At 38.4% G+C, this 27,627-nt stretch overlaps 1 protein-coding gene across 2 annotated transcripts in view; it reads left to right on the top strand.

Annotated features, from left to right (window-relative positions):
• The first annotated feature begins 322 nt into the window (after positions 1–322).
• PPARG (peroxisome proliferator activated receptor gamma) overlaps positions 323–27,627 on the top strand; it is a 131,160-nt gene continuing 103,855 nt past the window's right edge. For both annotated transcript variants that reach the window (XM_088027246.1, XM_028101764.2), the window contains exons 1-2: positions 323–417; positions 24,709–24,781. The gene's annotated coding sequence lies outside the window, so the exon portion shown is untranslated. The remainder of the gene's footprint in view (positions 418–24,708; positions 24,782–27,627) is intronic.

The following is a 27,627-nucleotide window of genomic DNA, read 5'->3' as shown; positions in this document are numbered from 1 at the left end:
CGGGCTCCGGAACCCCGCACCTCGGACTGTTCCCAGACGTGACCGTGGGCACCTTTCTGAGCTCCGTCCGGATGCCGGCTCTGTAAAATGGGACCATTTCTGGGCCGCCTCCCAGCGGTGGCTGGGAGGAACAAGCGAGGCCGGGCCGAGGCTGCGCGCCAAGACAGCCCCGGAGGCCACTGGCCCTACTGTGCGCCAGGCGGCGGGCGCCCCGCGCCGCGCGCTCCCCGCCCCCGCGCCGCGCCCTCCCCCGCGGCGTGCCGCGCCGCGCCCGCCCCCGGCCCGGCTCGGCCTCGGGCAGGCGGGGCCGACCGCACTCGGAGCCGTAGCCCGCGCCCGCGCCCGCGCCGGAGTCGCCGCCTGGGGCGCTCGGGTCGGCCGCCGGGACACCGGAGCTGGGCGCTGCCGCAGCCGCAGGTCAGTGTCGGGGTGCGGGGCGGCGCTGGGGGCCTGGAGGGCGGGGAAGCGCCGAGGGGTCGGGGCCCGAGGAGGGCCGGGGCTGCGGCGTCGAGGTCGGAGGGGACGGGCACGGACAGGTCCGGGTGAGGGTCGCTGTCGTGCTGAGAAGTCCCGGCACAGAGCGAGCCGGCGGGCCGTGGAGGGCAGGGGCTGCGCGCGAGACGCGCCACAGGGAGCGGCGGCCGCGCACCGGGAGACGCGGGTCGTGCGTCCGGCGCTCCCGGGACAGGCCTCCTCGAGGGAGCGCCTGGGTCGGGGTCCGCGAGAACCGGGGACCTCCGAGTCCCCGGCGAAGGTGCGCAGGCGTCCGGGAGGCGCTCGAGGGGGAACTTTGGGACCGAAACGCGGACTCCGGCGCTTGTCCGTCCCGCCGCCGTGGAGTCTCCTTCTCGGTCTCCAGAGCTCTGGAGGCGGTCGCTGGGGGTCGCGGTGACAGATAAGCGAGGGGCGCGTTCGAGGTCACCTAACCCCGGTGCCCTTGAGCGCTGAGCTGGCCGTGAGCCGAGTGAAGAGGCTGGGATGTGGGCCGGATTCCCTGGGGTTCTAGGGGATGGAGAATGCGTGCGTCCCCCGCCCCACCCCCGTGTTTGGAAAGGTGGCATTACCGGGCTGGGGGCTCCTACACGTGCCGCGCCTCCCTGCCCGCTCTGTGTACTCTCACTGAGGTAGGGAGAGGCAGGTAGCCTAAACAGAAAGCCCTGGTCCCTCAGTGCAGGGGGTGAAAAGTGGGTGTGTGGTTGTGGTACTGTATGCCTTGGTATTTGGGGAGGAGCCTAAGGTAAGGAGGCAGAAACTGGGAGTAACCTATTCGCTGCTTTTATATAAGGTCAGTTGTTAGGTAAAGAAGGGGCCTTTACCTCTGCTGGTGTTCAGAAGGCTGCATTTCTAAATTCTTCTTGTTAGCTTCCGTTGCTTAGGTGAGTCGCCTCACTCTGATTGCATTTTGTTGAAATGTGTTGATGTGTCCCAAATTTGCGAGATGATGATGACGACGATTATATTATATCGTTGATGTTTGGCTGTGCTTTTGTTTTACCCTACGAATCGAGTTCACTTGGGTCTAAGGATAATTCACTATTTTCTTGGGGAAAATAGTGTCAGTTTTAGGAGAAATAAAATTTTAAAAAAATAGTGATCTGTCAGGAAGAAGCTAAAGTTTTTCTGTTTTTCCTTTTCAAGGTTGGGGGATGAAATGTAAAATTAAATTTGTTTAAATTATCATCTGAAAACATAACCAGGCGCAAGATGCTGAACGGAGCTGTAGGAACCCTATTGCTGGAGAAGCTCTTTATTTTGAAGTACATTATTTTAATGTCAACTGTTTTTTTTTTTTTTTTCATTCACGAAACAAGTTGTAACCAGAGGTGTTGAGAGAACAGTGAAATAACTTACTCTTTAAAAGGACCCAGGCACATCTTCTTCCACAAATCTCAGGTGTTCTCTGGCAGTCTCCCGTCTATAGCTAAGGGATCAGTCGCTAACTGAAAGCAGAACCAAAATGATGGCGTTAGATGATTTAGGAAACTAGAGAGACTGACATAAACATTCCCTGGGGCTTCTCAAAGAAATACTTCACACTCCTATGAATGTTTTATGGAAGACACTTACACATATTACCAGTTAGCGTTCTGAGGGATATTTCGAGGGAACCTGTTCAAGTTTTAACATAATTTTTGTGTTGTCTGTTTTCAGTCAGATTCACAGATTGATTCTGCAGTTAATACGGTGCCATAGTATTCTTTAATACACAAACTTTAAAACTAATGTCGTGTTAGCCAAAAAATGAAGTTTGTTACAAAACCATCTATTTTTGCCTTACTAGGTACTTCACATAATTTTTCTCCTTTATTTAAATTATATGATATGTGATATTTCACTTGCTGATAATTATATCTTAAAACATCTTAGAATCAACTAGTGACCATCTCAATCTTTTGTAATTCACTGGGAGAGGGAAAAAGTGGGTATTTCATTTTTAAATAAAAATTCTTTTTCATATTGAGAAGTTTGTTTCTAGTCTTTACAAAAACTATAACAGCATGGCATTGATGAAGTATGGAGATTTGGAGGATTCTGGACTAAGATTTTGGGGCATTGTTTTTTCACTCTTCTAGATTTAAAAGAATATAACTTTAAAAAAGTAAAACTCAAATGTCCGCCAGCATCATATTCTCTATTACACTTAAAATACTTTGAAAATATTTTTTGTGATTGGTTATTTTCAGTAATTAAATACAGTTTTCTTTAAAGGGACAAATTTCCTTAATGTTCATTTCTTTGTTTCAGAATGATGTTTAAACAATATGTCATAATTTTTTAAAAAAACACTATTAATTTCAAAATCCCTATGACATTTAAAATTTATACAGGAGACAAAGTCTGACTTTAGGAGTATGGATTAGAAGGGCATTACTGATCACGGCTAATTGCTTTTAGTAAGTTGTAGGACTATAAACAAATACTTATTTTCTCTCTTCTGTAATTCTCTGAAAATAAGATGTTTGCCACTAATCTTAACTCGGAAGATAATTATGCGTGTGAAAGCTTTGTGGCAGCCGCTGCTGTGAAAACATACACCAGTATTAGTACATCTCATTTAGTTTTCAGATTGTGAAATGATTGTTAATAACAGGAGACTTTCATGAAGCATGGGAAAAGTGTTGAAATAATACTTTGCAAATGTTTTATAAATCCTGGCCCATACTTTTACTTCTTTCATAGGATGTATGTATGTATCTATCTGCTAATGGATAAGACAGAAAATGTCATCCTTCTAATTTGTGGGTGTCCTGCTGAATTCATTTTCACTTGAACTTGGGAATATATGTCCTAAGGTGTAGCAAACCGTACTGGAAGAAGTTTTTCGTCTCATTGGTTTCCACTAAATAAATACCAGTTGTAGAGGATTTTTTAAAAATCACTAATCAAGAAAACTTGATTTAAATCACCAGTCTGTAAATGTAAACATATGCTCCCCACCTAAAAAATAAACTGAATTTCTAAGTTGCTTTTCTTATTTTTCCTAGCAGACCCCAACGTTAGGGTAGTTGAGGCCTAAAAGCAATAAAAAAAGGCAGCGGTTTAAAGTGCTTATGAAGGTTCTTTGAAACTGATATAACTTGACTCCACCAAAGTACAGTAAGATCTGTGAATAACTCATCTTGCAAGCATAGACAGCCCCCACATATCATACTTTAGTTAGTTTCATAACATTCTAGACAAAAATTTTAAATTGAAGATTGTTTGAAATCTTCCTGGAGTTTCTTATTTACTATTTGTATTTTATCAAAATAGAGAGGTAGATTTTGAGAAGTTCTATGGTGTATGTTTTAGAGCTTATTTAATAAAAATGTCATGTTTTAATTTCTCTTTACCTAAAATACTTACGTTGGTTATTGGAAGGAAATTGATTCAAATACAGTAGACCATATTTTGGAGATAGTTTTTGTAGATGTTAAGGCAAAAACTGTCACCAATAATAGTCTATACTTATTTGTTTTTTTTAAGTTTATATATTAAGAAATATTTTTCTTCAACAACCAATACATATCAACATTTTAATACTGAATATTTAATTCAGAATATGAATGTTTACATTTCTCACAGTTTCGGTTATTACAATGGGGCGAGTCCCTTGTGCTTTCTCCCATCCCATTGCTAAGCAGGCCCAACCTTGCTTAGCTTCTGAGATCAGATGAGCTCTCACGCAGTTAGGGTGGTAATGGCCATCAACCACTTATCCTTTCTGTCCATTTCCTCATCTGTGAAATGGGAAAAGTATTGCAATTATTGTTCTGTGCTTTTTTTTGTATGACTTTAAGACTTTATCAGCAAACCTGTGTATTTAAATAATATGACCTATGAATTTAACTGAGCAGATATTTTAAAGAGAACCTTCATGGTTATTCATGTCACAGCTAGCTCTTCTACAAAGGCTGATGGACGCAAATTTTGAGATCATTGTTAAGAATGAACTGAAGAGGGGTGCTGGGGTGGTTCAGTCCGTTGAGCATCTGACTCTTGATCTCAGCTCAGGTCTTTATCTTAGGGTTTTGAGTTCAAGACCCCTGTTGGGCTCCACACTGGGCGTGGAGCATACTTAAAAAAACAACAAAACACAACAACAAAGAATGAACTAAAGATAATGCTTGCTGGGTGGTGATCAATTTATAAAATGTTTCTGGAAATATTTCATCAATATTCAGTTTAAAATTGTATTTCCTATTCCCTGGTAACTTTAGATAAAAAATCAGACGTCTGTTTTCTTTTGTTTTACTGTTACTATCTTTGTGAGTCTTATGTAGACACAATGTGGATCCTCTTGTGTCAATATCGCATGTCTAATGTGGTCTAGGTGTAGATTGTGCTTTTATTTGATAAAGTTCTATTCTTTACGTATTTTTATGGCGCATCCTGTGAGTGCTTAATGTAAGTTACCCAGGAGTAGATTTCTTTTATAATGAGGCCTGTGAACCTTCAGATCAAAAGACAGTTCAGTATCTCAGACTAAAAGACTAAATAGTGACTTGTACTTGTTGTAAAAATTGGGTCTTTTCCTAACAAGCTATAACCAAAAATAGGCTTTTAGAGGCTTAAAAGTGAGGATGCTTCCTAATAGCATGTAATTAATCATGCATCATCCAAATAATACATTTTAAATTCTACTTGTGAATTATTAAATAATGCATTTTATTGTGAAGTGTCTCCTCTGCAAGAAAGTAAGGGACGTGGTTCCAGGTCTGAACCCCATTCTGTTTCTGGAATATGGAGCTACAGAACCCATGTAGGGACATAACTAAAGGGGTGAGGAGACTGAGGGCAAAGAAGGGTTTAGGCCAGTGCCTATAGGTGAGTGTTCCCTTTTCCTGTGGCTTCCCCTTTGGGGTGGGGAGCAGGGAGCAATATTAGCTAGCATGTGCTCTCTTCATAGTAGCTTGGGCTTTCTCAGAGTCATTGCTGTACCTTGAGCTATTCCAGTGACCAGGCCGTTCTCAACTTGAAAATCTTTTTTGCGACAGGGTGTAGTGAGTCTCCTTTCCCTACTGTGATTTCTCAGATATGAAGGAAAGAAATGAAGTCATCAGTTCATGCAACAAGAATCAATTAAAATTGAGACTTAAAACTTTACAGTCAGGATTTAAACTAGATCCTATAAGGTTTAGTTCAATTTGATTCAGTATCTGTTTAGGAAACATTTTTATTTCACTTCTTTGCTTTTAGAAAATAAATTCATTGCTAGTTTAACTGATTCACTGTTTAAAAAAAACACTTTAATTTGTAGACTCATCTAGGAGAATTAACAATATGGATAAGACTTACTGAAACAAATTTTCTGACCTTCTGGAAAGAGTTCATATTAGCATAAACCTGGGGTGTGAATTCCTTCACAGTTTACCACAGATAAGGAGAAGGGAGATATGAGGGAGGTAGAAAAATAGGGAAATACCCTGAGTAGGAGTGTAAGAGATCTGTGTATGGTCAACTCCCACAATCAGCAGATTGCAGTTACCGTTCATAGACCTCAAATATAAAGTTGGTTTCTAAGAATTTACTGTTCCCCAGTGACATCATAGAATTTTAGAATAGTTTTAAGATTTTATTTATCTATCTATCTATCTATCTATCTATCTATCTATCTATCTATTTATTTATTTTGACAGAGAGAGACACAGCGAGAGAGGGAACACAAGCAGGGGGAGTGGGAGAGGGAGAGGCAGGCTTCCCGCCGAGCAGGGAGCCCGATGCGGGGCTCAGTCCCAGGACCCTGGGATCATGACCCGAGCCGAAGGCAGATGCTTAACAACTGAGCCACCCAGGCGTCCCTAAAATAGTTTTAAATTCTAAAGTTACCACCTAGCACTGTTATTCTGTCTGGCTCTAGAAGTTTCCTCAGGAGAGAATCTGGGAAAGTGAATGGAAAAAGGATATTCTTACCCTCTACGTATAAGGAATAAATTTTCCTTTATAGGGAAGGCAGTGGGGAAACATACCTGTCAGACTGCCTGAGTACAATGATGAAGTACTGGAAAGAACCCCTTAACTTTGACCCTACCCCACTGGCTGTCATTCCACCCCTAAAACTATATTTTTCATTTGAAAGTTTGAAGTCCACTTTCAAAATGCCAATACTCCTAGCAGAGTTAGTTCTTTAAATCACTGTCAGCAAAAATTTGAGAAGTTAGTCCTAGTTTCCTTGCTACCTGAAAACAAGGCCTTTGGGGAATAGACAACACATGTGGGAGCTTAAAAAGAGGTGATCGGGAGAAGGAAAATAAAATTAAAGTGATTCATATTCCAGTTTCCCTGTAAACCAGCCTCTATGAAACCAAATAGCAAAATAATCATTGGAAATAGCAGTGATAGGAAATGATATATTCTCCCATACATGCCTTTATTTTTCTCTTAAAGGTCAATACAAGTCTTCCTTGAACCATTTTTTTCCCTCAAAGAAAACAAGTTGTTATTCCCCAACATCAACTTTCCTAGGAAATGTTATCAAAATTAAGGTTATGAGTTAGTAGTTGGCAGTCAAATATCTAAATATTACTTCTCATTATGTCTTTTTATTTTCTCTGTGATGCTAGACAAGTGATCTAGTGTCTCTATGAGTTCTTCCAGACTTTTAAAGTAGCTTCCTAATAGATTGAAATGAGGGGGACCTTTCAATCACATCAGAAAAACGTATACTGAAGTATAAATAATACTTAATGCTTTCGCAGATCCACAGATCATAAAATTTAACACATGCTTTATTTCTTCTTTTATTTTTTGCTTAAAAATAGTTATGGCAAGCCAACACATCTCTGTTCGAAGTAGAAGCTTAGTAACTATGTCAAAAGCAAGTTCATTAATTGAATCAGCTGATAGGTAGTGTTTATTTAACAGTTAGGTTTGGGCCACCCTCATGCCTGTGACTGAGCACATTGCTTACTTGTCTTTCACTTTTTCACAATGTTGCGGAAGTCGGAATCTAAAGCAAAGAATCTCAGAGTCTTACCTTACTAAACGTTGTTCTTTTCTGTCAGTTGATGATTACCGGTATAAACAAGTTTTTGATTGCATGTGGAAAAGTGCATAAATTTTTTTCTCTTGTTTTACGTAGTGGATAGAGTTTATGAAAGAGAACAAACATATGAATGATGTATATATAAATGAAGAAGATACTTTAACAAATTATTTGCATATGTCAAAATCCAGAAGAGTGAAGAAAATACCCAGGCATTTGCCAATGTAGGATTACTACATGTTTTCCTAAAATATTTGGAACTAATTAGAAACATCCTGGCTTTATTTAAAGACAATATAATATATTTTTAAACTTTCTTTTTAACAAGGTCCAAATTCGTTGGTGTTTAGGACTAGAGCAGTACAATGTCTACAAAAATATAGATTATTAATTTCTTGAAGCAGGTACTAATTGGGTTTTATTTATCTTCCTATCTCTAGCATCTAGCACAGTATTTAGTATGCACTCAATACATGTTTTAAAAAGGATGAAGAAATCAGGGGTGCCTGGTTGAGCGTCTGCCTTCAGCTCGAGTCATGATCCCAGGGTCCTCGGATCAAGTTCCGCATCAGGCTTCCTGCTCCATGGGGAGCCTGCTTCTCCCTCTGCCTCTGCCTCTCTCTCTGTCTGTCGTGAATAAATAAATAAAATCTTTAAAAAAAAAAAAAAACGATGAAGAAATCATCTAAGGAGATGGTTCTCAAGTGTGTGGTCCTTGGACCAGCAGCATCAGCATTATCTGGGAACTTGGTAGAAATGCAAATTCTCAGGCCACGCCCAGACCTACTGAGTCAGAAGATGTGTTTTAACAGGCTCTCCAGGGGATTCTGATGGGTACTGTTTTGGAACGCCTTGTTCCTGCATCCCATGTGATGGCCTGGACCCATTGATCAGTGCAGTTAGTTTGGATTATTTTTAGTAGGCCTTCCCCTTGCCTATAGTTAAATTCTTTGCTATATTCTCCCCGTTGATAGACTCTCTTGGGATCATCCTGTAAAATTAACCCCACTGGCTTGGCATTGTATTACTTAAAGAAGTTCAGTGTTATCGGTAAGCTTGTGTCAAGAGAAGCTAGCCAGCTCACTTTGTAGTCTGAGCATCACTGGTTCTCCTGAGTCTCCCAAGTTCAAAGACTACAACCTCGGGACTGGATTTTATAAGATTACTGAGGATGATTCACCCCCAGAGGATCCACATTAAACAGACTTACAAGATACGGGTGTAAGCCTCAATTCCAGTTTAGTAATAGTAGAAAATGTACCCTTCCTAGTGATTGTTGGTGATGGTTTTTTTTTAATTCTAAAATTCTTTGGTTCTGGAATTGAAGAAACTTGTAGTCTTATATATTTCTGATGTCACTGTGATTGAGTTCAAGGTGCTTAGAAAGCAATTGGGCAGTATATCACACACTGGGATGCTATACCCCTACTTCTGGAACATTTCCCAAAGACATAGAGGATATAGGGAAAGCAATACACCCAAAGACTTTCATAAAAGCAATGTTATAGGAACCAATATTTGGAAGTAATTTAAATATTCAATAGCAAGAGAACAATTAAGTAAATTATGGTATAATCACCAAGTGGAATGTCATACAATCATTAGTGATGCTTTAGAAATGCTAATACATCTGAAAAATATTAACTAAAAGAAGTAGCATAAAAATGTATGTGCACTATTGATTGCAACCTTACATAAATATATGTATATGAAAAAGTCTGGAAGGAAAGGAATATATAAAACTCATGATAGTTATATTAGGTTATGGAGGGCTTTTTAAAAACTTTTATCTCTTTCTCTCTTTTCCAAAGTTCGGCCAGTAATATAAAATTATTTCTGTAACTAAAAGCGTATGTTTAAAGCTTTTCTGTTTTTTAGTATGTCTATAACTCTGATTAGTAAAAATCAAGGCAAAGGGTCAATTAAACATTGAGAATCCTCTACCTATTTAATTCCTTGAAAGCCATTGACAATAATGTTAAGGCACCACATGAATTCTTTTTGGTTATACCCACTTTTATTTCATACTTAATTTTATTTCACATATTGGACTTCACTGTACTCTTTGCTTGACTAGCCTCTACTTGGGGGGAGAAAAATATCCCATCTCTGTTATAGTCTCTTAATTTTCTCAGCCATACATTGGATTTGATTTTGTTTATTTCTTTGGACCTACGTTCCCTATTTGATGTTTAGCATACACTGACAAACAGGACTTTTAAAAAATAGTTTCTGGGGTTATTTTGCTTTAAAGCTACCCTTTTAAAAATTTTTTTCTAAAAAATATGTATGTCTATTATGGTTTTTTATAAAAACAAATGATCCCATGATAGGATAGTTATTAATAGCAAGGGAATTGAGGTTTCCAAAAATCTAGTCAGACTTCTGAGTGAACGCTGTAAAAGGCATATTTTTAATATATAACACATATATAATATAGTATATAAATATACATACACCAAGCAGTACATATTTATATACACATATGTGCACACCATGCACATACACAGAGCAATAGCCTTCGAATTAATTATTCCTTTTCTTCTTTTGCAATGTTCTAGAAATCCCAAAGGGAAAATTAAATGTTTTTACCTTTGACCCAGATTACAGGTTACATTTTCTTGTCACTTTCTTTGGAACTTATTTTGAGAAGTTTATGTCAGCTTGATGTCTTTAGAATAACCATTATCTGAATGAAAACAAAGTTTTAAAAGCTTTTAGAAATACGGACTATTTCTCTCTTCTTTCTGCCTCCCTCACTTCTGATGATTTACTCCTTAATACAGCCCAAGGCAGACCTCAGCCAACAAGATTCAGTTTATAGCCTTAGAATTTGTGGGTAACACAGACTTCATGTGATGATACCTCCAATGACAAATTGAGAAGAAGCTCCTTTTTAATGAAGATTTATTTATTCAACAAATATCTATTGAGCTCCTCTTTTGTGCCAAGACTATTTTAGAGAAGAAGGATAAAGCAATGAACAGACAAATTCCATCTCTCCTGGAGTTTACAATTATTGTTAACTAGATTTAACAAGAGCATTAGTGGGGGAGGTGAAATCTAAGAGGAGGCTACGGTCTTGGCCCTCCCCCCCCACCCCCCACCCTCCCCCACCCCCGTGACAAGTCAGCATTGCTAGACCAACACGGAGTCAGGTGGCTATCTTTGAGTTGGTTGTGAATAGGGGAAAACCTGCATCCTTGATTATTTGTCCTGGATCCCTTATTACTATACTATTTTAAGTTATATGTATGTATTTTGTGTTATGTATAATGTTATATTACATTACTTTATGTCTCTCTCAGTAACAAATTTATTAACAAAGGAGGTAGAGGGGCGCCTGGGTGGCTCAGTTGGTTAAGCGTCTGCCTTCCGCTCAGGTCATGATCCCAGGGTCCTGGGATCGAGCCCCGCATTGGGCTCCCTGCCCAGCTGGGAGCCTGCTTCTCCCTCTCCCACTCCCCCTGCTTGTGTTCCCTCTCTTGCTGTGTCTCTCTCTCTCTGTCAAATAAATAAGTAAAATCTTAAAAAAAAAAAAGGAGGTAGAATGCATCCTTTGTTAATAGAGTATTACTATTATTGAAAATCCAAATGACAAGGTGATTATTCACTTTGCAGAAGGATTATTTATTTTATATTGTTCTCACAGTGAATATATGTAAAGGGTGAACTATGCAAGTGAATTTGTAACCTTATTTACAAAAAAATTTATACTTAAAAGAAATGTAAAACAAAGTTCACTGGTTAAAATTAAAAAAAAAAACAAACAAAAACCACATTTTTCCCCCCTGGGAAATAAAGTTAGCTACTTTTCTTTAAAAGCCTATGAGGAACTTTTACATATTTAGAATATAATATTTGAGGTAAAAGGAGATCCAGATACTATTTCAACTGTGCGTCCTTTGGTCGAATTACTTATTATAGCTATTTCCAAATTCTATATTCACATACAAATTGTCTACCATTTTAGTTCTGATGTTATATTAACAGAAAATATTTTATTGACCACTTAAAAATAAGTTCTGAATAACACGACACTTTGGGGGAATCATGATAAGGAAAATACATTCTGAAGGAATTTATGTGATGTACAATTAATCCATTCATATGTAGACTGACATGGCAAAGTAGAGTATAGTTTACTTTAAAGATTTTTATTTATTTCTTAGAGAGCACCAGTGGAGGAGAGGGGCAGAGGGAAAGGGAGAAGCAGACTCCCCCTGAACAGGGAGCCCGATGCGGGACTCAGTCCCAGGACTCTGAGATCATGACCTGAGCCCAAGGCAGACACTTAACCAACTGAGCCACCCAGGCACCCTACAGTTAACTTTAGATGTAACCAAAATTCTCCAGTTTTGCAGATTTCACTACAGTTTATTCAATTCCACAGACTCCACAGACATTTAATCAATGACCACTTGCCTTTCAACACTAGATATCCTTACATAGGAAGGAAAACTAATACTTTTCAGTCTTGAGAGCACACCATGCTAGGTTGGTAAACCAGCATCTAGCGCTAGGGAGGCAAATGCCCACAGCTCAGGAAAAGCTGAGAAAATAAGCAGTTGAACACAGCATATTGGTTTGGTTGTGTCTTTAGGCCACGCACATGATTCATTCTGTGTAATTTACTGTGTCTGCTGGAACAATCTTGGATCCTAGCAAAGCACAATACAGACACACAATTTGTCTCTATTATGCATATGAAGTTTGTAAATGTCAGGTTGATTTCCTTTGTCATACAACATGTATGTAAAGTATTTATACTGGCCACCAGCTTTCGAATTCGGAAAATGCAAACTAATTTTAATCTCAGCTGACGTAAAACAGTTAGAAGGCAGATCTACCCTGAAATGTAATTTAACGTGTTCCATACTCTGTATTACACATTTTATTTGCTGATTCTTTGCTGTCATGTCTTACAGTTTTTCTGCACAAATTCTGTGTACCGAGCAAAATTGTTCATTCATAGAGGATAGAAATGATGTTGTAATTCTTATTCCTCTTACCTATGTATGTACTGCATACCTTCCCTAATTCATGGCCTATAGTGTAGAGAACTGAGTGTATTATCAGTGCTTTATAAATACTTCTGAACTTGATTTGATTTCCCTAATTCACAGCCTGTAGCACAGGGGGGCTGGGTGCATTAGAAGTACCTTATAAATATTTTTAAACTTGATTTGTTACTGAGGACAAGTTTGGGCATTTTCAGGATCACCTGTATGGGATTCTCAGTGCTACTATTCTCTACATATTAAAGGAATTCCCTAAGTTACTCTCTAAAATGTTAACTTCTATTTTATTTAACATTTTAATGATACATAATGATTTGAAATTAATGCCAGAAGAGATTTTCATTTTACTGTTCTAAAGCGGGCAAAATGGGATATGAAAAGGGGAAAAAAATGTTAATTATAGACTTCAGCTTTCTATGTTGGATCTTTTAGTAGTTCTGGTCAGAAAAACAGGTTTTAAATGGCCTAAGGGTCAGAGCACTGTTTTACATTCTTGTTTGGAGGCTTCCAATGGCAACTGTAACAGATTCTATTTAGTCCTACAACTGGAGAAAACCTCCTAATAATGTACAATAGAAAAATGTCATTTAGACTTATTACTCAGGCATAAAATAAACAGTTCCTTTTCAAACATTTTGTTAAGTATTAGATAAAACACTATCAAGTTTTGGCCTATTAATTTGTTTATAATATACAAAGTAATTTAATCAGTATTTCATATATGAATCACAAGTATTATCATCATTATTTAACAGTTAATCTCCTTTCACAAGGCAGATATGGGTTTATAAGCAACTTCAAATCAAAATACCAAAGAAACTGATTTACATATAAAAGAAAAGCAAATAGAGGAACCTTTTCTTATATGGCCTTGTGACATCTCTGCACACCCCCTCTTCTCCACAGCCTTCATCTGTGGATGTAGAACGAAGGTAGGAGTCTCTTAGCCAAAGATCAATGCAGGGAATTTGCACCCTCTCCACCCTTGGGCAGCCTGCCATTATCCTTCTGCAGCCACACCTGTTCACCTCCTACTAGGGCAAAGAAGGGCCCAACAGACACAAGAGAGACAGCAAAATGGCAGGGAGGGTAGAGCCTGATAAAAAGAAAGATGAAGGATTGAAATGGGTTTGAAGCTTTCTCTCATTGGCGATCCAGACTTCAGTTTCCTTAGTTTGTTATTCATTCGTGTATGGCTGGACACAGTGAATCGCACACATGTTCAAGTATGTTCTAGGCACAAAGGGAGACACCAAAGCTGCTAGAAGGAGGAGTTTATAATCTACATGAATCAAAATGGGGTGAAATTCAAACATGGAAACAACAGTTCAGAGCAGCATATGATTAAGAGCTAAAATAAATAAGACAGAAAAGAAATGCTACAAAAATTCAGGGAATTGTGGATCAGTGTGGATTGGAGGGTATATCCCAGAAAAGCCATGTAGAGAAGGGAGGGATTAAACTAGACTTGAGAAATTGGGAGATTGACAGGGTAACCTTATAGGGGAAAAAAAACTTAAAAAATATACAGAAAAAGAAACGAAGAAGGGAGCTAAAGTATGATTCCTTTAATACGAAATATCCAGAATAGGCAAATCCATAGAGAAAGCAGATTAGTGGTTGCCAGGGCCTAGGGGGGAGGGGGGAAAGGGGAGTGACTGCTTAATGGGTACAGGATTTCCTTTTGAGGTGATTAAAATGTTTTGGAACTGGATAGAGGTGCTGGTTGCACAGCTTGAAGAATGTGCTTAATACCACTGAGTTGTGCACTTTAAAATACTTAATTTTATGTTCTGTAAATTTTGCCCCATAAAACAACAACAACAACAAAAGTTCAGGGTTTGAGGCAGCCCAAAAGGAGGGGAAAGGAATTTCCAGTGTAAGAAAACAAAGCCTGGAATAGTGCGTAAGCATGGATTGAGGGAAACTCTGCCGAGATCAATGCATTTGAAGTGGATGTAGCACGTGTATGTGAGTAGGAGAAATATGGCTGGAGATAGAGATTTTAGGTCAGATGAGAAAGGGTCTGGAATGCAGGCAAAGGAGTGTGGGTTTTATCTTATAAGGAGTGGTGAGATTCCAGGTCTTGAGAAAAAGAGTGAGATGATTTAATCAGGAGATTAATTTGGCAGTAGTGTGCAGGGAAAACAGGAGGCTATCTGAACATCTGGACATAAAATGAGGAGGGCTTGTAGGAACAAAGAGGTAGGGAAAATGAGACTGATCTGCTCATAAACCCTCCGTTTCTGACTTGGTACAAGGTATGTACAGATTGGAGGACACGCATTAAAAATTTTATATTGTCATAACATTCAAGCACATCATTTTCCATTCTACAGAAATATCCACGATAGATTGAAAAGTTCCGGGGCACCTGGGTGGCTCAGTCATTAGGCGTCTTGCCTTTGGCTCAGGTCATGATCCCAGGGTCCTGGGATCAAGCCCCGCGTCGGGCTCCCTACTCAGCCGGAAGCCTGCTTCTCCCTCTCCCCCTGCTTGTGTTCCTTCTCTCGCTGTCTCTCTCTCTGTCAAATAAATAAAATCTTTAAAAAAAAAAAAAGAAAAGTTCCTTCACCTCCGAGTTAGAGCACCACTGCCCTAAAGGACAAATGGACTGGACTTTGTGACTGAGTCCTGTGAGGCCGTCATCAGCCATACCCTCATTTTTTTATTGTTATGTTAATCACCATACATTACATCATTAGTTTTTGATGTAGTGTTCCATGATTCATTGTTTGTGCATAACACCCAGTGCTCCATTCAGTCCGTGCCCTCCTTAATACCCATCACCAGGCTAACCCATCCCCCCACCTTCCTCCCCTCTAGAACCCTCAGTTTGTTTTTCAGAGTCCATCATCTCTCATGGTTCCATAGACTCATTTTTATGGCATGTTTACTATGCGTCACACATTGTGCTAGCTACTGGTACTGTAGCAGTAAGCAAGACAGACAGGTCCCTTCCCTTATGGAGCTTCCTCCGTCATAGACAGCCCTTTGTCACAGGATTGCTAGAAATTAAAGGGAGACATGCTTCAGCTCAGCATAAGGAAAGGATTCCAGTTACTGCCGTTGTCCACCAGTGGGAAGGCTGTCTTGTGTGGAAGTGAATACTTTGTCAGTAGAGACATTCATGCAGAATCTGAACTGCCATCAGTCAAGGAGTCTTGTCTGATAGGACAAATGAACTAGACGACTTATAGGGTGATACCCTAGCGATTCCCTAATCTGTAATATTAACTTCATAGACTTATTTCTTTTGTTATAGACCGTATTGGAAAACCAATGTCTACTAAGTGTCTGGATGTTTTCATCAGGACTTGTAATTACATTTTCCTAAATTTGAATGCACGTTCAGTTTTAAGCATATCTGTACAGTTAGTTCCATAGTTCTTTTTTAAAAAAAAAGTACAGTTCTGGTGGCTTCTCAGCCACCCTTTAATTCCACCTTTAATATTTGTGGTATGCTCCTCTTCCAAGTGATGTTTTTCACAAGTAATGCAATATCTACAGAAACAAGTTACCTAAATCACAGTCTTGCTGCTGACTTAAAATCATTTGTTCTCCCTCCTGTGATGTATTGCTGTGGTTGAACAAGACCAGCCCTGACTATCCATTTTGGTAATGTCTTCAGGATTCCATTTTGATGTGGGTGAAAGTTCAAATAACTTTTATTATTCAACATTTTTGACTTAGTTATTAGAAACTTCCAATTGTTATTGTAAACATTTAGCAGCTGGAATTATCACAAATTAATTGCACTTTGGAGGATCTGGAGGACTTAGACCCCCACAGGAGTGGTATCCTCACTAGAGTTTGGGGAAAATTCTAGAATGCTTTTAAGTAAGGGACATTATTTTCATAAGGATTTTTTTAGTGGTTATGGCATCAGATGAAGAAAAAGGTAGCTGCAGAAGAAAAAAAATCATTTTTCTTCAAGTCTAGTAGAATATTTTGTTAAAATAGCCCATTTTCATTAAAATCTGCATAAATATTTGAATTGTGTCTAGAATAGTGTCTCATATGTTTTTTTTTTTTAGTTTTATTTTATTACGTTATGTTAGTCACCATACATTACATCATTAGTTTTTGATGTAGTGGTCCATGATTCATTGTTTTCCTATAACACCCAGTGCTCCATGCAGTACGTGCCCTCTTTAATACCCGTCACCAGGCTAAACCATCCCCCACCCCTCACCCCCTCCCCTCTAAAACCCTCAGTTTGTTTCTCAGAGTCCATAGTCTCTCATGGTTCATCTCTCCCTCCGATTTCCCCCCCTTCATTTTTCCCTTCCTTCTCCTAATGTCCTCCATACTATTCCTTATGTTCCACAAATAAGTGAAACCGTATGATAATTGACTTTCTCTGCTTAACTTATTTCACTTAGCATGATCTCCTCCAGTCCCATCCATGTTGATGTAAAAGTTGGGTATTCATCCTTTCTGATGGCTGAGTAATATTCCATTGTATATATGGGCCACATTTTCTTTATCCATTCATCTGTTGAAGGGCATCTCAGCTCTTTCCACAGTTTGGCTATTGCGGACATTGCTGCTATGAACATTGGGGTGCCTATGGCCCTTCTTTTCACTACATGTGTGTCTTTGGGGTAAATACCCAGGAGTGCAATTGCTGGGTCATAGGGTAGCTCTATTTTTTATTTTTTGAGGCACCTCCACACTGTTTTCCAAAGTGGCTGTACCAACTTGCCTTCCCACCGACAGTGTAAGAGGGTTCCCCTTTCTCCACAACCTCTCCAACATTTGTTGTTTCTTGCCTTGCCAATTTTTGCCATTCTAACTGGCGTAAGGTGGTATCTCAGTGTGGTTTTGATTTGAATTTCCCTGATGGCTAATGATGATGAACATTTTTTCATGTGTCTGTTAGCCATTTGTATGTCTTCTTTGGAGAAGTGTCTGTTCATGTCTTCTGCCCAGTTTTTGACCTGGTTATTTGTTTTTTTGGGTGTTGAGTTTGAGAAATTCTTTATAGATCTTGGCTGTCAGCCCTTTGTAGTGTCATTTGCAAATATCTTCTCCCATTCTGTGAGTTGCCTCTTTGTTTTGTTGACTGTTTCCTTTGCTGTGCAGAAGCTTTTTATCTTGATGAAGTCCCAAAAGTTCATTTTTGCTTTTGTTTCACTAGCCTTTGGAGATGTATCTTGAAAGAAGTTGCTGTGGCCGATGTCAAAGAGGTTACTACCTATGTCCTCCTCTAGTATTTTGATGGATTCCTGTCTCACATTGAGGTCTTTCATCCATTTTGAGTTTATCTTTATGTATGGTGTTAGAGAATGGTCGAGTTTCATTCTTCTGGCTGTCCAATTTTCCCAGCACCATTTATTGAAGAGACTGTCTTTTTTCTTTTGCATATTTTTTCCTGCTTTGTCAAAGATTATTTGCCCATAGAGTTGAGGGTCCATATCTGGGCTCTCTATTCTGTTCCATTGGTCTATATGTCTGTTTTTGTGCCAGTACCATGCTGGCTTGGTGATCTCTGCTTTGTAATATAGCTTGAAATTGGGCAACGTGATGCCCCCAGCTTTGTTTTTCTTTTTCAACATTTCCTTGGCGATTCAGGGTTGTAGGTACTCAATAAATATTTATTGGGTGTTGTTCATTGAATGTGGAGTGATGGACAAAGCACTTCAAATGGAAAAATTATATGAGCATAGGCACCAAAGTAGGGAAAATGTGACTTTAGAGAAAAGCAGAGATAGTCTCCTGAAGGTAGAATATGTATGTAATTACCAATGTAAAAACTTTGGTGGTTTCTTAATTTCTGTACAGTATATAGTCTACCAATGATGATGATTTATGATGCTTATATCCAAAGTGAATAGCTGAGCTTAAATGTAAAAAGTTATTACCCGTGACCTAATCTGGATTTTCGAGATCTCCTGGCTGTCCTCTCAGTTCCTGCTATAGCTCTTCTAATTCCCTCTTTCCCATCACCTCTCTCCTTCAACGCCCCCCCCCCAGGGATTTTTGGTGTTTCCTATATGCTGTCTCTTTTTTTTCCTTTTTTTTTCCTTTCTGTTTCTCTCCTTCTGATGGCTGTCTTCCTTTTTCTCTCTGTTTCCCAATTCCTAACATCTCTCTCTTTGGTTAGGTCTCTAATATGGAAATTAAATGTATTTTTATCTACTAGTCAAATGATGAAGTGGGGATGTTTTCTGAATTTAGCATGAATAAAATGTTTATGTTGCTCTTTCTGATATGAAATAAAATTGGTTATCACTTATACATGGACTTCGATTGGTTTTATAAAAGATTTTTTTTAAAGATTTATTTATTTGAGAGAGAGAATGAGATAGAGCACGAGAGATGGGGGAGAGTCAGAGGGAGAAGCAGACTCCCTGCCGAGCAGGGAGCCTGATGCGGGACTCGATTCCAGGACTCCAGGATCATGACCTGAGCTGAAGGCAGTCGCCTAACCAACTGAGCCACCCAGGAGCCCTATAAAATATTTTTGAATCACTCATCTTCACACTGGGAGAAGGGGATCAGTGGTAAATCTAGTAAAGCATAGTAGCTTGTTGAAGTAACTCCTAATTGTCTCTAACAACCTTAGTTTTATCTCTTTTTTCCAAATGGTAGGTGTATCAGATATATCACATGATCCTTCAGGATCTAGGTTTTTTGTTTTTTGGTTTTTTTTTTAGTATGTCTTCATATATGCCATTACACAAGAGTTGGAACTTTAGTCTGTTTTGTTCATTCTTTATCGTCAGTGTCCAGAACACTGCTAACAAGTATCAGATGCTCAACGAATGATTGTTATTTTTTATTTCAAACCTACAGTCTCATTCTACTTCTTAATCCTAAATAGATACCATGACTTTTTGGAGTAATATTGTCACTAGGATAACTTAGTTTATAACTGATTTATAAATGGAACCATATGATTTCATGTTTAGAGAATGCTTTCTTTCCATTCAGTCTACCCTTTACTCCACAGCTTAAATCTTTCACCAAAATGTCATTTAACTATCCTTCTAAAGGACTGTTCTTTAATTATCTCAAGCACCAAAAAAGTAATTAGCTATTGATAGTAATATTTAATATTTATTGAGTACTTACTCTGTATCAGGCTCTATTTTAAGCATCGCCTACATTATCTCATTTTATTCTTCCGACAACCATAGAAAATACACACTATTATCTCTCTTTTGCAGATGAAGAAATAAGCACAGAGAGGTAAAAATAACCTGCCAGGTGATAAAATGAGGATTCAAACCCAAGCATTTTGAACACAGCCACCCTGTCTTACACTCTTTAACAAAAGCCTAATTTTGCAGTATTTAACTTGCCAGAGAAGGAGATGTCTACACTTTAGCACCACCACTACCACCATTCTACACTTAATCATTAGATCTACACAAGTATAACCATATTCAGATGTAAGCATGGATTAGATCTAAACTTTTAGTTGTTTTGGTTCACTGCATCAGTTTATGTGTCTCATAAATGCTAAGGAACTTGAAGTACTTATTCTTATTACTTGTGACAAGGTAAATCATCTCACCAAATCTTTAACTTATATTCAGTAGTTCCACCATCAGTTAAAATTGCCATTGTTAAGAGCTTCTTCAGTTCCATTTTTCTCTCCCTCTTAGATTCCTCTTAATCAAAATAAGCCTCATCCCAGGATAGAGAGGTAAATTTAATAGCAAATTTAGTATGACTAGTGTAAAAATCTAGGGAAGGATATAATTGGCCCTTCTTGAGTCTGGCCTCTAATGGAATCCGTCAGCTATTTAGGGGGAGACTAGTTAGAGATTTGGTTTGATGGGATAAAAATTAGTCATTTGGGCGTGTTCATACACTTTCACTTTCCCCCAGTCCACCAAAGGGAATCTTCTTTTGATAATACAACACCCTCTTCCCTTACCCTTAGAAAAGTTGATCTTGCAGGGTCATTTCCTAGTTTTTGTGAGGAAGTGCTGGAGAATGAGTAGAAAGGGACTGGATGTGAAAAGCTGGAGGACATGATAAAGTGCTGGGAAGGGGAGGAAGAGGGAGAGATTAAAAAATGACTGGGCTGGGAATGGAGAAAATGTTCAGTGGGAGGGGTTTTGGTGAAGGAGACATTTTGGAGAGTGTGGTGTGTGAAAAACATTGAAGGGAAGTAGGGAAAACGGTATCCCTTCCCTGAGAAGGGTTGCTTGTGATTATGAACTGAATCTTCTATAACATATTTTGAGAGACCTGAGTAGAGAGAATTCTATTCTCTACTCTTTAATCTTGCAGGGAATGAGGAGTGGCCCAATTATGTGTTGAGTTGTGTTTCTTTTGTTCTTTAGAGGGAGAAGATGGGTAGTTAGCTTGGGTGGTGTTGAGCTTGAGGTTCCCAAAGAACCTCAGGTAGGGATATCCAAAAAAAAGTTGGAAACACAGAATTAGAACTCTTGAGAGAATAGTTGTGGTTACAGATAAAGATTTGGGAGTTATAAGCAGGCAGAAGGGTTTATGGGTAAGAGTGAACCAGGAAGGAACTTTCAGGACACATAAGATAGAAGAGCTCAGAAAGAAGAGGTACCAAGAAGAGAAATAGTAGTCATGCGACAGAATAAGAACTAGGAGAAACTGGTCTCCAAGCAACTAAAGAAGGAGACAGTTTCAGTGGTAAAGGATGGACAGAATACCAAATACTGCAGAACACCAGTGTGCCAGAGCCAGCTCAGACCTGCTTGTGAAAGTCAGCTGTTAAATTTTCACGGTTTCTGTGAGCCCATTATTATCCACAGCCATTATTAAAAATACAGTGATGTATACTTGCAATTAAACAAGTTAAATTAAAAAAAAACAAAAACAAAGGTAATAAACACACCACCGGCATCACTTCCTAATTATTTTACATGTTTGTGTTCATGTTGACTGTATCTGAATGGTAGAAATGCTGCATGGCATGCTCCAGCTCTGCCCACCTCAGCACTCAGTGACATCACGTTGGTAGCCTCAGTTCAGTCCTGGTGGGAGTATTTATACCCCAGAAATTGGCAAACACTGCCAATCAGGGCATTTTTCCCCGTAAGGAGAACCACTTGTTAAACATTTACCAGCACAGCTTTGGACGAATAGAGTGAAAATCGAGAAAAGCCTAAAGGATTTAGCAAGAAGGAAACGTGCAAATTTTGCCTTAGTTTCTGTAGAAAGGTGGACAAAAACCACAGTAAAGTGGGTTGAGGAGTGAAGTGAAGAGACATGTTCAAAAAAGTTTGAGAACAATTGAGTTAAGGCAGATTGTTATTGTTGATTTTTGTTTTAGGTATAGGGCCCATGGAGTATATACAATGCTTATATACCTTATTAATCTCCAAAAAAGAAGTAACGTGTGCAAATTTGCTTTATGGTGGAAACCTTTCTGTTGGAAAGTCTTAAGGAACTAGTTATCTACAGAAAACATTTTGGGAAATGCTGCTATAGTATTTAACAAATAGGATGATATTGGTTGTAAGTTTGAGTGAGATAAATATTCCTGTTATTAAAGTTTCTTAGTTTTCTAAAGGAACAATGTCAAGAATGGCTGTTGCATTTTGTTGAAGTATTTTTTTTTTTTTGCATTGTTTGAGATAATCATCCGGTTTCTTTTAAAACTTGACCTAGTGCTGTGACACGTTATTTAGTAGATATTCTGGGGGTAAATCTGCCTGAGGTAAATCCAGCCTGATTATGGTGGTTTATTCTTCTAGTATATGATTGAGTTTGTTCATTAGCACTTTATTTATAACTTTAAATCAATATTACTAAGTAGGACTGGTATTTTTCTCTTTTTTGTTAGGTTTTAATATCAGTGTGCTACTTTTGAAAAGTTAATTTGGTAGCGGTATTTTCTTCTATTCATAAACAATTTTGTAACAAGAAAGTTACCTCTTCCTTGAAAGTTAGAAAAAGATAATCTAGAAAATTATCTAGGCCCAGAGCTTCTTGGGGAAATAATTCTTTGATAAGTTTTCAGTGGCTTTCATTGTTAATTGTTTTTCTATTTCTTAAGTCAACTTTTGCCATTTATACCATTTCAGACAAATTAGTTTGAGTAAATTGCCCTTTGGCCTGCATTATTATCTACTTTTATCTGAGAGACGACTTTTAGCAGAACCTAAAAAGTTGGATGAGTAGGTATGAAGAGCCCCTATGTAATGTGGGTTCTATTGAAATGTCAGGGATTTGTCTGCTGTTGTCACAGCCTAGTTCTCTGGCATATAGGGATGAGTAGAAGGATTTATAATCTAATGAATATAAACCAATCTGTATTTAACTGACCAGATGGAGAATGTGAAAGAACTGTAATCCTTGGTATACATTACCCCCAGAATGGATCTTGTTTCTTCTCTACTGTAGTTAATGTTTGGAAACTACACATTTTATGTGTGGTACAGTGCAATTCTGAATGGATACAGAAAGGACATTACTGATCTTAGTTATAGGAAGAGTTTGGTGAAAGGTTATAGAATTCTGTCTGTCTCTGAAAGCTGCAGGAGGTGGTCCAGTTTTCTGTTTGATCCAACTCTTGGGGCCACGAGCTAGGAATACATGGCAGTTTATCTTTACTTTCTTCTTGTGTACTTCTAATGAACTCATATGTATTTCAAAGGGAAATTGGGACCAGTGTCAAGGAAAGCTTGTATGATTTACTCTTAACCAGGAGTCAGCATTCTTTAATTTTTCAGATAGAGATTTTGTTCCGGTTTTTCTTTATTAATATTCTTTCCCTTTTTCCCCGTATACTTAAGCCCTTTTTAGTTTAATTTAACATAAAAAAAAGTAAAAGTGATAATCCATTATAGATAAAGTTGTTTCTCATGTGTTATACATGTTATATACAATGAATAGTTTTGGTGTGGATACTCCTTTAGTTTTTGACTAACAAATCGGAGAGCATTTATGTAAATTGCTCTCATACAGGTTGGTAATCAGTCAGAAAACAAAACATACAGGTCTAAAACACTGACAAATCAGCTTTTTCTATAGAAGAATATGTCCCATTCTGAAAACAAATAATTACTTTATTATTAGCGTTGAGTCTATGTTAAGAGAATTTTCAATTCCCAAAGAAAAGTACTAAATAATGCTAGAGAAACAAACAAAATTCATTGGCTATGGTTTATATTCTTTCATGTTAGAAATAACAAAATGGGAAAACGTTTTTTACTCATAATCCACTACTTTGATGTTATGTATCAGGTAATAGGACAGTTTTTGCGAGTTCCAAATTTGCAAAGGTGTAGAATTTAAAAAGAAAAAAAAAGGAATTTTGTATAGGTTAGACTGTGCAGATCATTGGGTCTGGAAGTTTGGGCTATTAAGGCCCTGATGATAAGGCTTTTGGCACTAGATGCTGTTTTGTCTTTATGGAACGTACAGCTCTTCTAGGATCCCCGAGCCCTTCGTAAGAGCCAAGGATATGAATCCTGAGACCTTTGGCACATTTACTTGAATATTTTGCTCTCTGGGTCTTCCTTTTAAAAATCTGCACATGGACTGTGCTACATCTACTGTTGCCTAAATGGTTGTGATACGTGACTATACTTTTAATGTAGACTTAATAGCCATGTGCTATTATACAGTGCTAAAATACAGAATGAAGTTCTGTATTTTAATAAATAGCATATTTGCTATGTGTAGCTTTTAGCAAACACCTATCTTTTGAGATTATTAATTTTTTTAAAGATTTTATTTATTTATTAGAGAGCGAGCGAGAGAGAAACAGCATGAGAGGGGAGAGGGTCAGAGGGAGAAGCAGGCTCCCCACTGAGCCGGGAGCCCGATGTGGGACTCGATCCCGAGATCCCTGGGATCATGACCTGAGCCGAAGGCAGTCGCTTAACCAACTGAGCCACCCAGGCACCCGAGATTATTAATTCTTTTAAGATCTAGTTTTTCTTAAGTTTGTCCAATAATGTAGGTGTCATTATTAAGTTGACATAAAAGATAGATAAGATAAAAGACCTTAACTCATGATCAGTGACAAGTAGGAGAGTGGGTGAAGTAAATCTAATACATGTCTCTTTAAGAAGATTCTCCAGCCCTGTGTGATTTACAGTTGGTAGTCTGTTGGTTACTTCTAGAGAATATAAAAATAAGGGAAAACAAATATTCAGAGTGAAATCCAACAGAGAAAATAAATTTATTTGTGCCTGTACATTTTGGCAGCCTAGGTTGTCTAAAAATTTTGAGTATGTGTATATCAAATGTTTTGTGTGTTTTTTTTTAATTGTTCAGATTTGAAAGAAGCCAACTCTAAGCCACAGCATACAAGAAGACCATTTTCTCAAACAAGAGTCGCCCTTTCACGGTAGGTAAATGCAGAATTTATTTTACTAAATTGGTATTTCAAAGTATCTTTTTAAAAGAACATGCAAATGCTTCATAATATTTTATTGTAAAATTTCTTAGAGAGCTTTTATTTTGGCTATCAGAAGACTTTCTGTTGTGTAATTTACCATCAGTTGAAGGAGAACACAGTAATGTATTTGTCTAAGACAAAACAAAGATAAGAGAGTGACCTAGAAGTTGGAAAATAACTTAGATCCTTAGAATTAAGTCTCAAGTACAAGTATATTATTTTAGGTTCCTATAATACTTACAATTAAATTGAGATAAAAATAAAAATATCTTGCCTGGTTCCCTCTAGGCCATGCAACCATGATCCTTGCTCACAAAGGAGAAAGTAGGTTCAGTATTTAATACTCATATATATATTTTTTATTCGGAGAGATAAAATCTGATACTATAGTTATTTTATTGCTCACATTTTTTCCAGCTCCCAATGGCCAAAGCTGAAATAATTTGAGCAAGAAAATAAATAACTATAGTGTTGGATTATTGCTCCCCAAATAAAATATATATACGTGATTCCACACTGATATAGATAAATGACTGAATCAATAAATGCAGTTAAATATGTGCAGTTTCTGTATATCAATTATACCTCAATAAAGCTGTTAAAAAAAAAAAAAGACTGAGGAACTACCCCAGATTTGGAGAAGAATAAGAAAATGTGGCAACTAAATGCAATATGGGATCCTGGATTAGATCCAGGGACTGAGAAAGGACATTAGTGGAAAAACTGATGAAGTCCAAAGAAAGTAGTTTATAGGTTTGTGCCAATGTTAATTTATTAGTTTTGATCATTGTACTGTGGTTGTAATATGTCAACAGCAGGAGAAGCTAAGTGAAGGGTACATGGGAGCTTTCTGTCTTTGCAACTTTTCTGTAAGCCTCAGATTATTTTGAAATAAAAAGTTCTTTAGAAGTCCCACTGGAGTCCCTAAATAATCATTCTCATTAGATTTTCATTGATTTATATGGCAAGTTTCTATTTGTTTGCACATCTTAGAACAGAGAGAAGCAGGGGCATTCTTTTCATCAAGGATACTCCTTGAACTGTGTTTCTTAATCCTAGCCATACACACTGCAGTCCCTACCTCCACAAGTTTGGTCTCCACTTACTACTTCAGCGAGTTACTTCCAGTCCCGGAGAAGACCTGTAAGTGGGAAAATTCCACAGGGCTCTGCCTCCTCGGAAAACATACCTTAGCAAAGTTTTTAGTTGGTGATGATCAGGGTCTGATTTGAATTTTCAAACCCAAACTGGGAGTGTTTAGATCTCATTAATAATCTCTTGGCCCATCAATCTTCATAACCCAAGGCAACGTCTGAACTTAGAATTAGGAGAATTAGGAGTCTTATAGTTGAATGGTAAAGATGAGGGAAGATCGTATTGTTTTTGGGCAAAATGTCTGGGAATTCAGTGACTACAAGTAGTACTAAGGGAACTTTAATTCTTACAGAAAATGAACAGCAGCTATAGTTTGCTTAGAAAATCAGTGTGACTTTAGAAAAACCTAAAGCCATTTCAAATTGAAAGACCAAACTCTTGAAAGACAAAGTAAGGGGCAGGTATATACTTTGGCATCTAAAAATGAGTGTTTGGTCTGAATCCAAGCATTTGGGCATAGAAATGAAATGCTAAGTATTAGGAATTCCTCTCTTAAGTTTTTTATTTTTTGCACGCAACTCTGTGTTCAACCAGTTTTGTAAACTACACTATTTTACACAATTCAGGTGAAACAAGAAAAAACAGAAGTTTGTACCTAGAGCAGCTAAATTCCTAGAGACCGCAGGCAGCATGGTGGCTGCCAGGGCTTGAAAGAGGGACGGATGGGGAGTGCATGTTTCATGGGGACAGAGTTTTAGTTTGGGAAGATGAACAAGTTCTGGAGATGGTAGATGGTGGTGATGGTTGAACAATGTATGAATGTACTCAGTGCCACTGAACTGTACACTTAAAAATGGTGAACGTGGTAAATTTTTATGTTGTATATATTTTACCACAATTTTTCTGAAAAGCAAAAAAGAAATAATGGAAGTTTCCAGCAGTTAGCATTCCACTTCTTTGCCAGGGTACCCAGCTGTGAGGAGACTCTCTGCTCGAGGGCCTTTATCCTGAGGAATTTTTTATTTTTATTTTTTTAAAGATGTTATTTATTTATTTGAGAGAGAGAGAGAGAGAGAATGAGAGAGAGAGCACAAGCAGGGGAAGCAGGAAGCGGAGGGAGAAGCAGGCTCCCCGCTGAGCAGGGAACACGATGTGGGACTCGACCCTGGGACTCTAGGATCATGATCTGAGCCGAAGGCAGACACTTAACCAACTGAGCCACCCAGGCGCCCAGGAATTTTTTATCTTGTTATTAATCTAGAGACGATTCCCTGGGCATCATTTACCAACGGGCAGTTTAAATGGCCCCTCTGTCATCAATTGTGCGTGTAAAAAGAAGCCTGGTACACAGGACACACTAGAGCTGGGTTGTGGGGAGAGTTGCTTGTGGGGTTAATTTATAACTAAGACAAATGAATCTATAAAAAGAAGAAAAGCCCCAGAAGAAATATGTTAACTGATGGTAAGGGAGAAAAAAGGGCTTAGATAAAAGATATCTGAACTTGTTTGGTCCCAATGATTTTATGGCTGAGGAATTCAATTATAGGTATACTGGGTGGAGCAAATCACAATTCTGTAAATTACTAATAGGACATAACGATCTTTATCGTTTTCTGTATGTGCTCACATGCAAAGTTCAGTCCTGCCCTCTGTAAATAAACTCTCTCCCGAGCTATACTGCTGTGTATGAATGCAAGCCT

This window comes from Eumetopias jubatus, unplaced genomic scaffold, assembly GCF_037043125.1.
Source record: "Eumetopias jubatus isolate StellerSeaLion01/CBP00866 unplaced genomic scaffold, mEumJub1_p1.0 scaffold_1, whole genome shotgun sequence".
Classification (NCBI taxonomy): domain Eukaryota; kingdom Metazoa; phylum Chordata; class Mammalia; order Carnivora; family Otariidae; genus Eumetopias; species Eumetopias jubatus.
The sequence above is the reverse complement of the archived record's forward strand: the minus strand, read 5'-3'. Positions and strand labels throughout refer to the sequence as shown.